This window comes from Mizuhopecten yessoensis, unplaced genomic scaffold (genome assembly GCF_002113885.1).
Source record: "Mizuhopecten yessoensis strain PY_sf001 unplaced genomic scaffold, ASM211388v2 scaffold10203, whole genome shotgun sequence".
NCBI classification, from domain to species: Eukaryota; Metazoa; Mollusca; class Bivalvia; order Pectinida; family Pectinidae; genus Mizuhopecten; species Mizuhopecten yessoensis.
In genome coordinates, this window is record NW_018408430.1 from 240,861 (window position 1) to 251,457 (window position 10,597).

The window sequence follows — 10,597 nt, forward strand, 5'->3', positions numbered from 1 at the left end:
GATTGTGGCTAGTCTATTTAGGACAACGGCCTTTCGGACATCGCGCAAGCACTTTTCACCTTGGATTTCCTCGCTTTCCAGGCCCTGTCATTTGTTGGGGTTTGTTGGTTTTTGTTGTTGTTGTTGCTGTTGTTGTTGTTCACAGTGTCGTATATATCGTATATTTGCATAAATCTCGTAGACACATGAATGAAATCGATGTCGAAAGAAATTAAAAAAAGGTATACCTAGGTGCAGATCCTGAACTATTAATGTTTGTTGGTGCATTATAATCAACCTCGCAATTGTTGGTCTAGCACCATTCATGCTGCGTGCAACGTTTCTTGTCGGCGAACCAGCCTGCAGCATGCAAAGTAAAAGGTTCCTGTCAGAGCTTTTCAAACATGGCATAAGGCTTAATGGCTTTGCCGTGAAATATTTTGTCTTTACACATCAAAAGTTTGTCAGTACATGTGCACCTGGGTCGCCACGTGCAGCAAGAGTAAAGTGCGGTTACACATAGTTGATTCCATGTCCTCACCTCTCATTAATAGGTAGAGAAATGATATCCGTACTCATATATATATATATAGAAATGTCACAAACTGCATAAACTAGGATATATGCCATGTTAAAATGTTATGCTTTATTTATGCTGTTCAGTAAAAGTCTAGGCGTCGCAAAATGCAAAATGAGTTATTTAATAAATGAAATAAAGTATGACAGACGTAGGACATCGCTTGTACCCATATGACTGCCTTAAGTCTTCTAACCAACTTGTAAATACCCTGTAACTAAATCTAAACATAACTGTTTGCCCTTTTAGAAGAGGAAAGCTCTCATAAGACAAGGAAGTCGCTCCTTTAGTTTGGAAGAAGGTAAGGAAGTGAAGAACAAAACGGATGCTCTGAAAATAATTAAGAGTAATCAAACGATCTTTGAGTTCTGCAAAAATTTACGTTGAATTTATTTCTTTTCTTGAGAACATGAGGTATGACTAATTTGTTGAACAATTAACAGAGCCAGTAATAAACTTTGTTTGTAGAAATTCTTGTTAGGTTTTGGAGTCAAATACAGACGGGGCAGTTCCTTATCCTTATCATTTGCTGCATTTTGAAAAAATAAAATAAAATAAAAATACAAAAACATGATTAGCTAGTGATTCTCTTAAAACAAGTCAGTTGTGGGGGGTTTTGTTATCAATATGGCATAGTTCATAGCGGAAATTAATAGCGTTTGCAGTCAGGAATAAAGTCGTTAGATGTCTTCAATAAGATTCATGAGTTTGGTAATATGATATCAAAGTTTTACTTTCTAAACAAACAATTTACGTATTTAACGTGTTCGCAACGTTTCAAAACCGACGTAGATTGTGAAGCTATGACTGAGTGAGCGATTTGTATTTTTATTCCCTGTACAACGATGTGACGAAGTCGTATATTTTGTATGTCACTCGACTCGGGACGTTCCGTCTATAGATAGGGAGCGTGTACACACTGCATCAGTTAGTTTACAGGTAGACAGCATGGAAAACATCCGCTACCCAGTACAATAAATCGGCATTAACAGATCACCCTTACTCCAAAATTGCATCGTCGATTTAGAAAATGCAAAGATAATTGAACGGGAACAGCACACATAAACGAGATAAATCAAAAAGCAATCAAAATCAAGAAAACTAAGAACATGACCAGAGACGAGAGGGGACACCAACTGAGTCATATGTATGACCTGATACTGACATAACTAGGAAGGGCCTAGATCTACAACCTATCCTACCAATATGACTTGAAATGTGTAATAAGATTCATCAGTTTGGTATAAACAATAACGGCTAAGTTTGTTTTGACCACAGATAGGAATTGAAAACTATTTTGTGAGATTTTGTAAGCGTCTATATCCTTTGTCAAGCAAAGAGTGGTGTTTCAACTATAAACCGCTAAAATCAACTCATTTACCACAGTGTGTCGAATCAGTATAGTCAGCTGTCAAAAGTCTTAAAGACATTTCGCCCAATGACACTCTAATACTGCAGGCAGTCAGGAGACGGATGACCTGTTTACCTTTTCCACCCCTTATTGGATGTTAAAACGGGATCATAAAGATGAGTCAGTTGCCACCCTCTCCTTCGTCTTTATTTATCGATTCCTCTCCCTTTCAAATTCAAACCTTTTATTTCCTGACGTTTTAGTTGTCCTCCCTTTCAAGATCTTTCGATCCAGTTTATACTGTGGTTGTGTGTGATAGCATGGTCTGAATTGGCTAATTTATTATACTGTTTTTCCGATGTCTTCCTTGTATTTTTAGAATAGACTTGCTGTTTTATAGCTTCAACGTCTTTTTATGTTCTTTAATGCGTTTTCCTTATTTCCGGCCAGAGTCTCCGATATATGTAAGGTTTCAGCTGCTACATGGTATCATTGACGTGCTGATGTGACTTTTATGTATGGGATAGAAATCATGCCGTTAGTTTTTCTCTCTGTGTTTGTTCATTTTTGTTTCTTGGTATCAAAGTGCCTGTAGATGTGTAAGAAATATACATTCCGAAATGATAAACCCTGGTAAAAAGAATCTGTAGACCGACACAAATGCAGTTTATAAACAGTTCTGTTTGCCTAACGACCATAGCACTCTATGTCAGGCAATGCCAGAAAACCTCCAGTCACTCATCAAATTATTTTTTTCTTTTTTCTTTTTTCAAATATTTTATTTCCCCCAGCCAAATATTATATATATATAATACTGATAAGTATATACAGATATATATAAATAAATTGATAGGAACTGCCATCAAATAAGTTGTTCCTAGTTCTGATATGTGTTTCCTTTCTCTTGACAGTATACAAAATGCAAATCACACTGACCTGATATTAAATATCTACAATCTACCTCATTTCATTCGAGTCTTCCGTATTTCTTTCTTTCTGTAATATTTAACGCGCACGATTTGCGCAATATATATATGCACGCTATGTTTGGTGTGTGGGGCGGTCACACAACTGTTGCAAGTACTGTTGCATGCCTTTTTTTGTGCGCACACCAAGCATACCGTGCAAACACCGTGTGATTACATGCGCACATGGCGCGCACAATAGTGCGATTCCATAATCGCTTGCCATAGTGTGTGCTTCTGCAGGGAATCAATATTCCGGAATAAAACGAATATGTAAGACTCCTGTACAAATCATGTTGTAAATATTTAATTTCATATCAGTAAAATTTGCATAACGTCCACTTTTATACACAATGCTTGTAACAACGTATTAAAGAGACTGTCAAACGTTCACGATAGGGCCCGACAGCCCCTCTCCTTTTATACACAATGCTTTTAACAACGTATTATAGAGACTGTCAAAAGTTCACGATAGGGCATGAAAACCTCTCCCCTTTTATACACAATGCGTGTTGCAAAGTATTATAGATACTGTCAAAGTTCACGCATAATGCTTGTTAGAAAGTATTATAGAGACTGTCAAACGTTCACGATAGGGCTTGACATCGCCCCCTCTTTTCATACGCAATGCTTGTTACAGCGTATTATAGAAACCCCCAACACACACACACACACACACACACACACATACACTTTAAGGATGGAAAATGTGTGACTTCTTTTCGAGATCTTTATCGTGATTCTTGAGAACAAGCAATGGTGTTCCCATAAACGCCTTTGAACTATATCAGCTACACTCAATACACTTTGTTGATAACTGAAAAAAAAATCAACAGCGCAACGTTAATTGTGTACATTTTCTGCTACTTACAATTTGGTATCCTACCCATCCTTTTTACTTTCGCAACGGGATTTGTAATATAAAAACAAAATTAAACCCCCCGGGTTTGATCTGTAAACACTTTGTCCACTTCAAATGCTTCCCCATACGTGAAAACCTTCTCGAAAATTGAGGCCGCATACTACCTACAAAAATATGATGGTACACCCTACGGTATCGGTATTTATTGCAGTTTACAAGTGAATTACCGTGAATTATCCATTTGATAAAAACATATCTTTAATGCAGTGAAGATAAACGAAAGATTATGTCTTCACAAGTAAAAACTTTACCAAGTATTGTCCAATTTGAACGGTACATTATATTCTCTGCGTAGATTTTCAGTTTCAAGTTTCGATAAAGTGACGGCAGAATAAGTGGTTGTGTTGTCTACCTTTCAGCATATATTATTATTTTTACATAACTACACAAGTAATATAATTTTTGTCTGGAAATCTTACCAGATAATACTAGCAAACGGCAAAATTGCAGTGAAAACCCATTCAAAATGGTGCTCTGTAATGTTGTCAAGCGTCCAACTGCATGTTTTCTAATTCTTATATTTCAATGAAGGGGCATGAGATGTATACGAGTGTTCTTTATACGCTATCCAAATACAAAGTTTCCGCCTTTTATCGTTCTACTCCCATTTTGAATCGACCGGTAATCCCCCTCTTTATAAATGATGAAGACATAGTGCTGCTATTCTTTCCGGACAGGAAGAACTACTTCAGGTAATTCTGTCTTTGTGTGTATAATCAAAACCTGCGGAGTAGCATAATAGCTTTGTATTTATAGCAGTTAAACGATTTCCAAAGTATCCTTAGCGAACATGTTCCCCGTAATCCAGTTATCCTTGTTTATGATATTTCTAGAATGTATCGGTTTCCCTTTACTTCATACATTTTCTACAATGTTAACTCCCGTCGACAAAATCACAGGGAAGTGTTGTGATACTTCTTGATTCCTGCATATCGTAGGATGTTCCTTCCGAGGAATATTTACGAGAAGCTCTTTCAAAGATCTAGGATGACCGTGTATTGAACCCGGAGAGGGTATTAAACTGTTTATAAAAAAGTAACCAGAAGTAGCTAGCCACGATGTTTTTTAATACGTGTGATAAAACACAACGCCACCCAGGTCCCTACCTTTTAACAATTATACTTAACAACTACCCCTGTAAACAAATAACACCAGAAAAACACCAAATAGTAGATATATATCACTGACGTTATAATCTAAAATCCCGAATATCATAAACAATGTGCATTGTTAACACTGATTTTGTTCTGAGGTTTCACATATGGTCTTAATCACTGGAACATTTACTAGATTCTAAGTTATACATATAAATTAACAATGACCAACGCATATCATATAACAAACCTAACACATAAAAAAACAAACACGATCTCTGTTACTGAGGCAACGCCTCTGTCAGAAGTATTTAACACCCATTTCAGCAAACGCAGCCACACGCAAACAGACACATATTGACTGACACTTCCGAAAACCATATTTTACCTAAAGCCATTTTAACTACCTCTACAAACGTTTTAATGGTTTTTAACATTTTTAACATGTTTAAATATTCACATTCAAACAAGCTCAACAAAATCATCATCGTTACTATGGTGACTCACATATATTAATTTTAAATGAAAATATTGTACACTGAAATATGTGTATGAATCTTTTCCTTCCATGAGGGCTTAGTGGGTTGCCAGGATTAGGGTACTATGGGAACTGCCCGCTTATAACCGCTATTCTAGTGCAGGGTAGGTTTGACATACATGCATATAGACACAACCTAAAATATGTGGATAATGCAGCTAGTCAAGAATCAGGTACATAAATGTTGCAATGAACTATTCATTAACTATTTATTGCTGTTCTGTAATCTTGACTTTAACATAAACTTTTCCTGATCATTTGCATCTTCTTCGAATCAAGAATTCAATTTAAAATACCCCAAGCTCTAATACAGATCATGTGTCACAGAGCAAGTTCAATAACATCTATAACATTGTGCTAATTTCTTTTCACAAATGCTTATGTTTATTTCCCAGCATGGAAATAGGTACTGTCAGAGTGGTAGTACTGGAATTAATACCCTAAACAGTATATGTCCTTTGTAAGAGAGGGTCTATTTCAGTACACTATACGTATAATGAATATTTTACTTTCATTCATTGATTCGTCAATTCATCCATTAATATGTATCACCTTTTAACTATAATAATATTGCGATAACAATATATATAAATATAACAATATACGAAATGTTTATTTAAATTAATTTCATTCGGACATATTTTCATGTGATCTCAATGTTAAATACAGTGTAAAATAACTATTGACATTGATATTTATAACCGACTACAATAGCATTATAGTAAAGTCCAGCTGTAGTAGGTCAGGTCCCAATCATCCTAGTCAATTCCTATATTTCTAATGAATGATATCACAAAATATGAAATTAATTGCGCTGCAACAGCAATGTACCTTTCTTCTCCTCATACACTTATCATCACCTTGTGATCACTTGCTTTTTTCAATGTCAGAGTTGTTGGGGTGTTTATGTGTTGCTTTTTCTTGTAACCAGACTTTTTTATTTTTGATACAAAACACGCTACTAATCATGTATTTTGTTTGAACAACAATGATAAATACCGATTTATTTGACGGTATGGTTTTCGATAAAAAAAACAGTTTACCTTTTATATGATTATATCTAAGATGTTAATAAAACACAATTTATCTCCGAGCTAAATACTAAACAACGTTAACAGATCGTGCAATTGTAATACAATGAGCTAACAATGCACAACTTTGACCGAATAATTTAGTACTTAACTGCGATTATATACATATGAAAAAACACGTAGAAAAGACAATCTTCAACAAAACAATTTCGGCGAATGTTTTTATTATATTGCTCAGTTTTTAATTGGATGCAAAATAGTGTTCACTACATTTTATCTAATCATCCAAATATGATTTTAACTTTGAGGAAAACATGGGTGGAAACTACTCACAGATAGCTTGTGCAATGTACGAATTTGTGTCCATGTTACAACATGGAATCATTACCTGTTTGTTTGTGATAGTCGAGGGGTGTTATGATTATTTAAAAGTCTGTGAGATGTTTGTTTATACGACATGAGTTCGAGATGAAAAACCAAATATAAAAAATAACCTCACATGCCAAGGTTTGTGTAGACCCCTTAGGTGAACGTAAGAAGATATAAAAGTCGCGTTCATGTTTTTTCCTGTCACTTAGATAAAAATACCAATATTGTTAAACCGTACGAGATCAACTAAATTTACAAACGACCGACACAATGATTTGTATCTGTGTTTGTATAAGCTTTAATGTATCCGATGGGTCTGACAAGGGCATGCACAAATTGATGTTGTCACTGGTGTATTTGTCATACTGAAGTTACCATGGTATGGACATGATAATATCTATTTGATGTGTAAGTACGATGATGTAACGAAATATTAACGACATGACTAAACCTGAAACGCCATTGTGATACGACAGGGAAGGACTTCAATTGTTTACTCCGCTGTCATCTTCCCTACATACTAACAGTGAATCCCTATCCCTCTCTAACACAACCAATCCCCGTCCCCTTGATTGGTATAATGTCCAAGCGTTAAATAATCAAAAGAAATACGAAACAAAGAAGTATCCAGCCAAAAAGAATATGTGTTGGTGCAACAAGCCGAAAGCGGAGACTATTTATTAATTCTAAATTGCAATTGAAACGGAAATTCAGTTTCAGAATCGATGATCAGGTTAGTCGGGTGGCGCCGTAGATACCGCACTCGCCTTTCACCAAGGTTTTCCCCACATCTTAACGCTCAGCAGGCTTACATCCGGGGCAACAAGAGTGATAAATACATGTTGAAATTATATATTTCCTAATTGTTGTAAACTAAAGAACATACATTTAATGGTATTTAACCATTTTTAATGGTTTAAATGTAAAAGTTTCCTCATTCGTGTACATGTATTGTCTCTATTTTATAGATTTTGATGTCAAATTGCGATTTTTAGGTCACCTGAGACGAAGTCTCAAGTGACCTATTGCGATCGCCTTTAGTCCGTCGTCCGTCCGTAAACAATTTACATTTTCGACTTCTTCTCAAAAACCCCTAAACCAATTTCAATGAAATTTTGCAGGAACCTTCCATGGTCAAAGGTCAACAAAAATAGTGGCCGGTTTAGTCCCAAGACCCCAGGGGCCTGAGGGGCGGGCCCAAAAAAGGTTAAATTGACTTAAATTTCAAAAATCTTCTTCTCAAGACCCAGATATGGTAGAATCAAATACTCTTCATAGATGGAAGGGTCTTAAGGTGCTTTACCAATATTGATAATTTCTTGACCCTGGGATCTCACGTTTCCCCCTGGGGAGGGGGTAAGCTTTACTAAAGTTTATATAGGGAAATCACATTTTGGACCAACATTTGTTTAATTTTCATTGGAAGTAATTCAATTTGGGTTCGCATTATCAGTATTAGGTAGCAGTTTGATAGTATTCACATATGAGCCCTGACTGACCCCCAGGGGCTGATGGGTGGGGCCAAAAAGGGTTGAATTGACTGACATTTCAAAAATCTTCTTCTCAAAGACCCAGATATGGTAGAAACAAACACTCTTCATAGAAGGAAGGGTCTTAAGGTTTATGACCCTAGGGTCTCACGTTTACCCCCTAGGGAAGGATTGGGGGGGAAAAACTTTATTATGGTTTATAATGGCAAATGAAACTTTGAATATTATATGTTAATAACTTGATTGGAATTATAACCTTGAGTTAACAATTTGATACTTTGAAAATTTTGAGCCAGCCCTACCCCCAAGGGCTGTAGGGTGGGGTCCAAAGGAGTCAGTGTGCTAAAATTTCTTCATTTTCCTTGTTTAGAATCAGAGGTGCTAGTTTCAAATACTTTTTAGTCTTAAATCTGTATGCTAGATATTGAATAAGGGGGTTTTATTGTTTTGTGTCATTTTGAATAATATTTCTGTTCATGATAAAACAAAATCACCTCTCTGTATAAATATATCAGGTGACCGTTAAGGCCCATGGGCATCTTGTTTAGACAAAATATGGTCTTCTCTGTCATCGAAATATCTCGAAACTTTCGTGAAGTAATTATTCGATTTATATTAACTTACACTTAAAATGCATTGTACACCTATTGAACAATCATCGTTATGCTTTGAAACTCATCATGATTTTGCATTTGACAAATGATTTGCAATCTTTAAACAATATGGGGAATACACGTGACAGCTTCTACGTTTATTTCTCATATGAACAATACTGAACATTCCCGACACTGCAGAGTTCAAAAGGTCACACAGGAGCACAGCATAAGTATTTAATTAAAGCGTAAATATAACCATAAACGTTTGACCAAGACTTTATAATACAATTATGTATTGATGCATACTTTTCCCTGTTACACCTGTGGTCTATACGTTTGATAAAACACGCTGATTTGGGGAGTAACAAACACATTACTGTCCGTCTAAACGCGTATTATATAGTTTCAATTACTTCATTGAAAATAAGCCTCTGTTTTCTTTAGCTATCTCTGGCGAATTATGGTTTCATGTTCATATTTTGTAACTTATTGTTTTGCATATGTGTTATCTGCTTATGTTAAGGCATTTGTTTTACAGTCGTAATCGTGTTTAATTGTGTGACTGACTTCATTTATAAATGTCTGTTGACCTCAGTTGTGCACACATATCATAACTAATATGCAATACATGTACACATCTACACATATCATAACTAATACGCATATTTTGATTTAAAACCTGTATATACATGTACACATCTACAGTAGTCAGGGAAACTCCACTTTTGAAGCAGTTCTTTAATACAAGATCACGTATTCCAGACGAAAACAATAACACGTTGTGGTCATATCTTGAATTAATTAAATTTTCTCCTTTTGGCACATATATCTGTCTACATGCCGGGTACCAAGTTTAGTTTAAAAACATGTTCTCGCGTTCCCTGTTTGGTCTAAACACGTAAATCAACACTTTAAAATGTCCTTGACAACTGTTTGCATAGCGATACCATTGTAATCCAGTATATCAAATTGCTTAATGTGCGGCTTACAGATTAATTCTTAAATCAACAATAGAGCAATGCACCTCAGAAGTCTCATAGTTTATTAGTCACAGTGCTTTGAACGATATTTGATTTATTTGCTATATACTTGCAATGATTTAATCAAGTATTATGGCATGACAAAATTACAAATGCACCAGACTCTATAAGGTATTGTAATTGTCTGTTGTTTAAGTTTGAGTTCCATATAATAGGGCCTTGCAATTCATGCGTTGTTTTAGTGTGATCACGATATTTGACAAAGTTTAAATTTCAGGATACCCTTATATACTTTGTAAGGGTTTATAATATATCATTTCACTTTTCTTTCATGTCTATGTGATCCGGTCCTTATGATCTTATCATATTTCGTCCTTGCATGCAATAGTATTTACGAAATGTGTATAGATGAATATAGCGAACAGTGAGAGCAGCCTGGTTTAATGTGATATTAAACAATAATATTTTGTAGAATATCATTACCATAAAACAGTTCTTGAAAAGCGAAAAACCACATATCACTGTCCTATAAACAAACGGATCAATAAAACACTTCCCGCAAAACGCTACCCTTCAAACCTTTATCTAGGTGGGGTGATTTCATAGTTACGCTTGATCGTTAGTTAAATTATTGATACGTCGGCAATAACCGTGGATTCCGATTCGTCGTAGGTATCACTCATAATTTACCAGGAAGTATTGGTG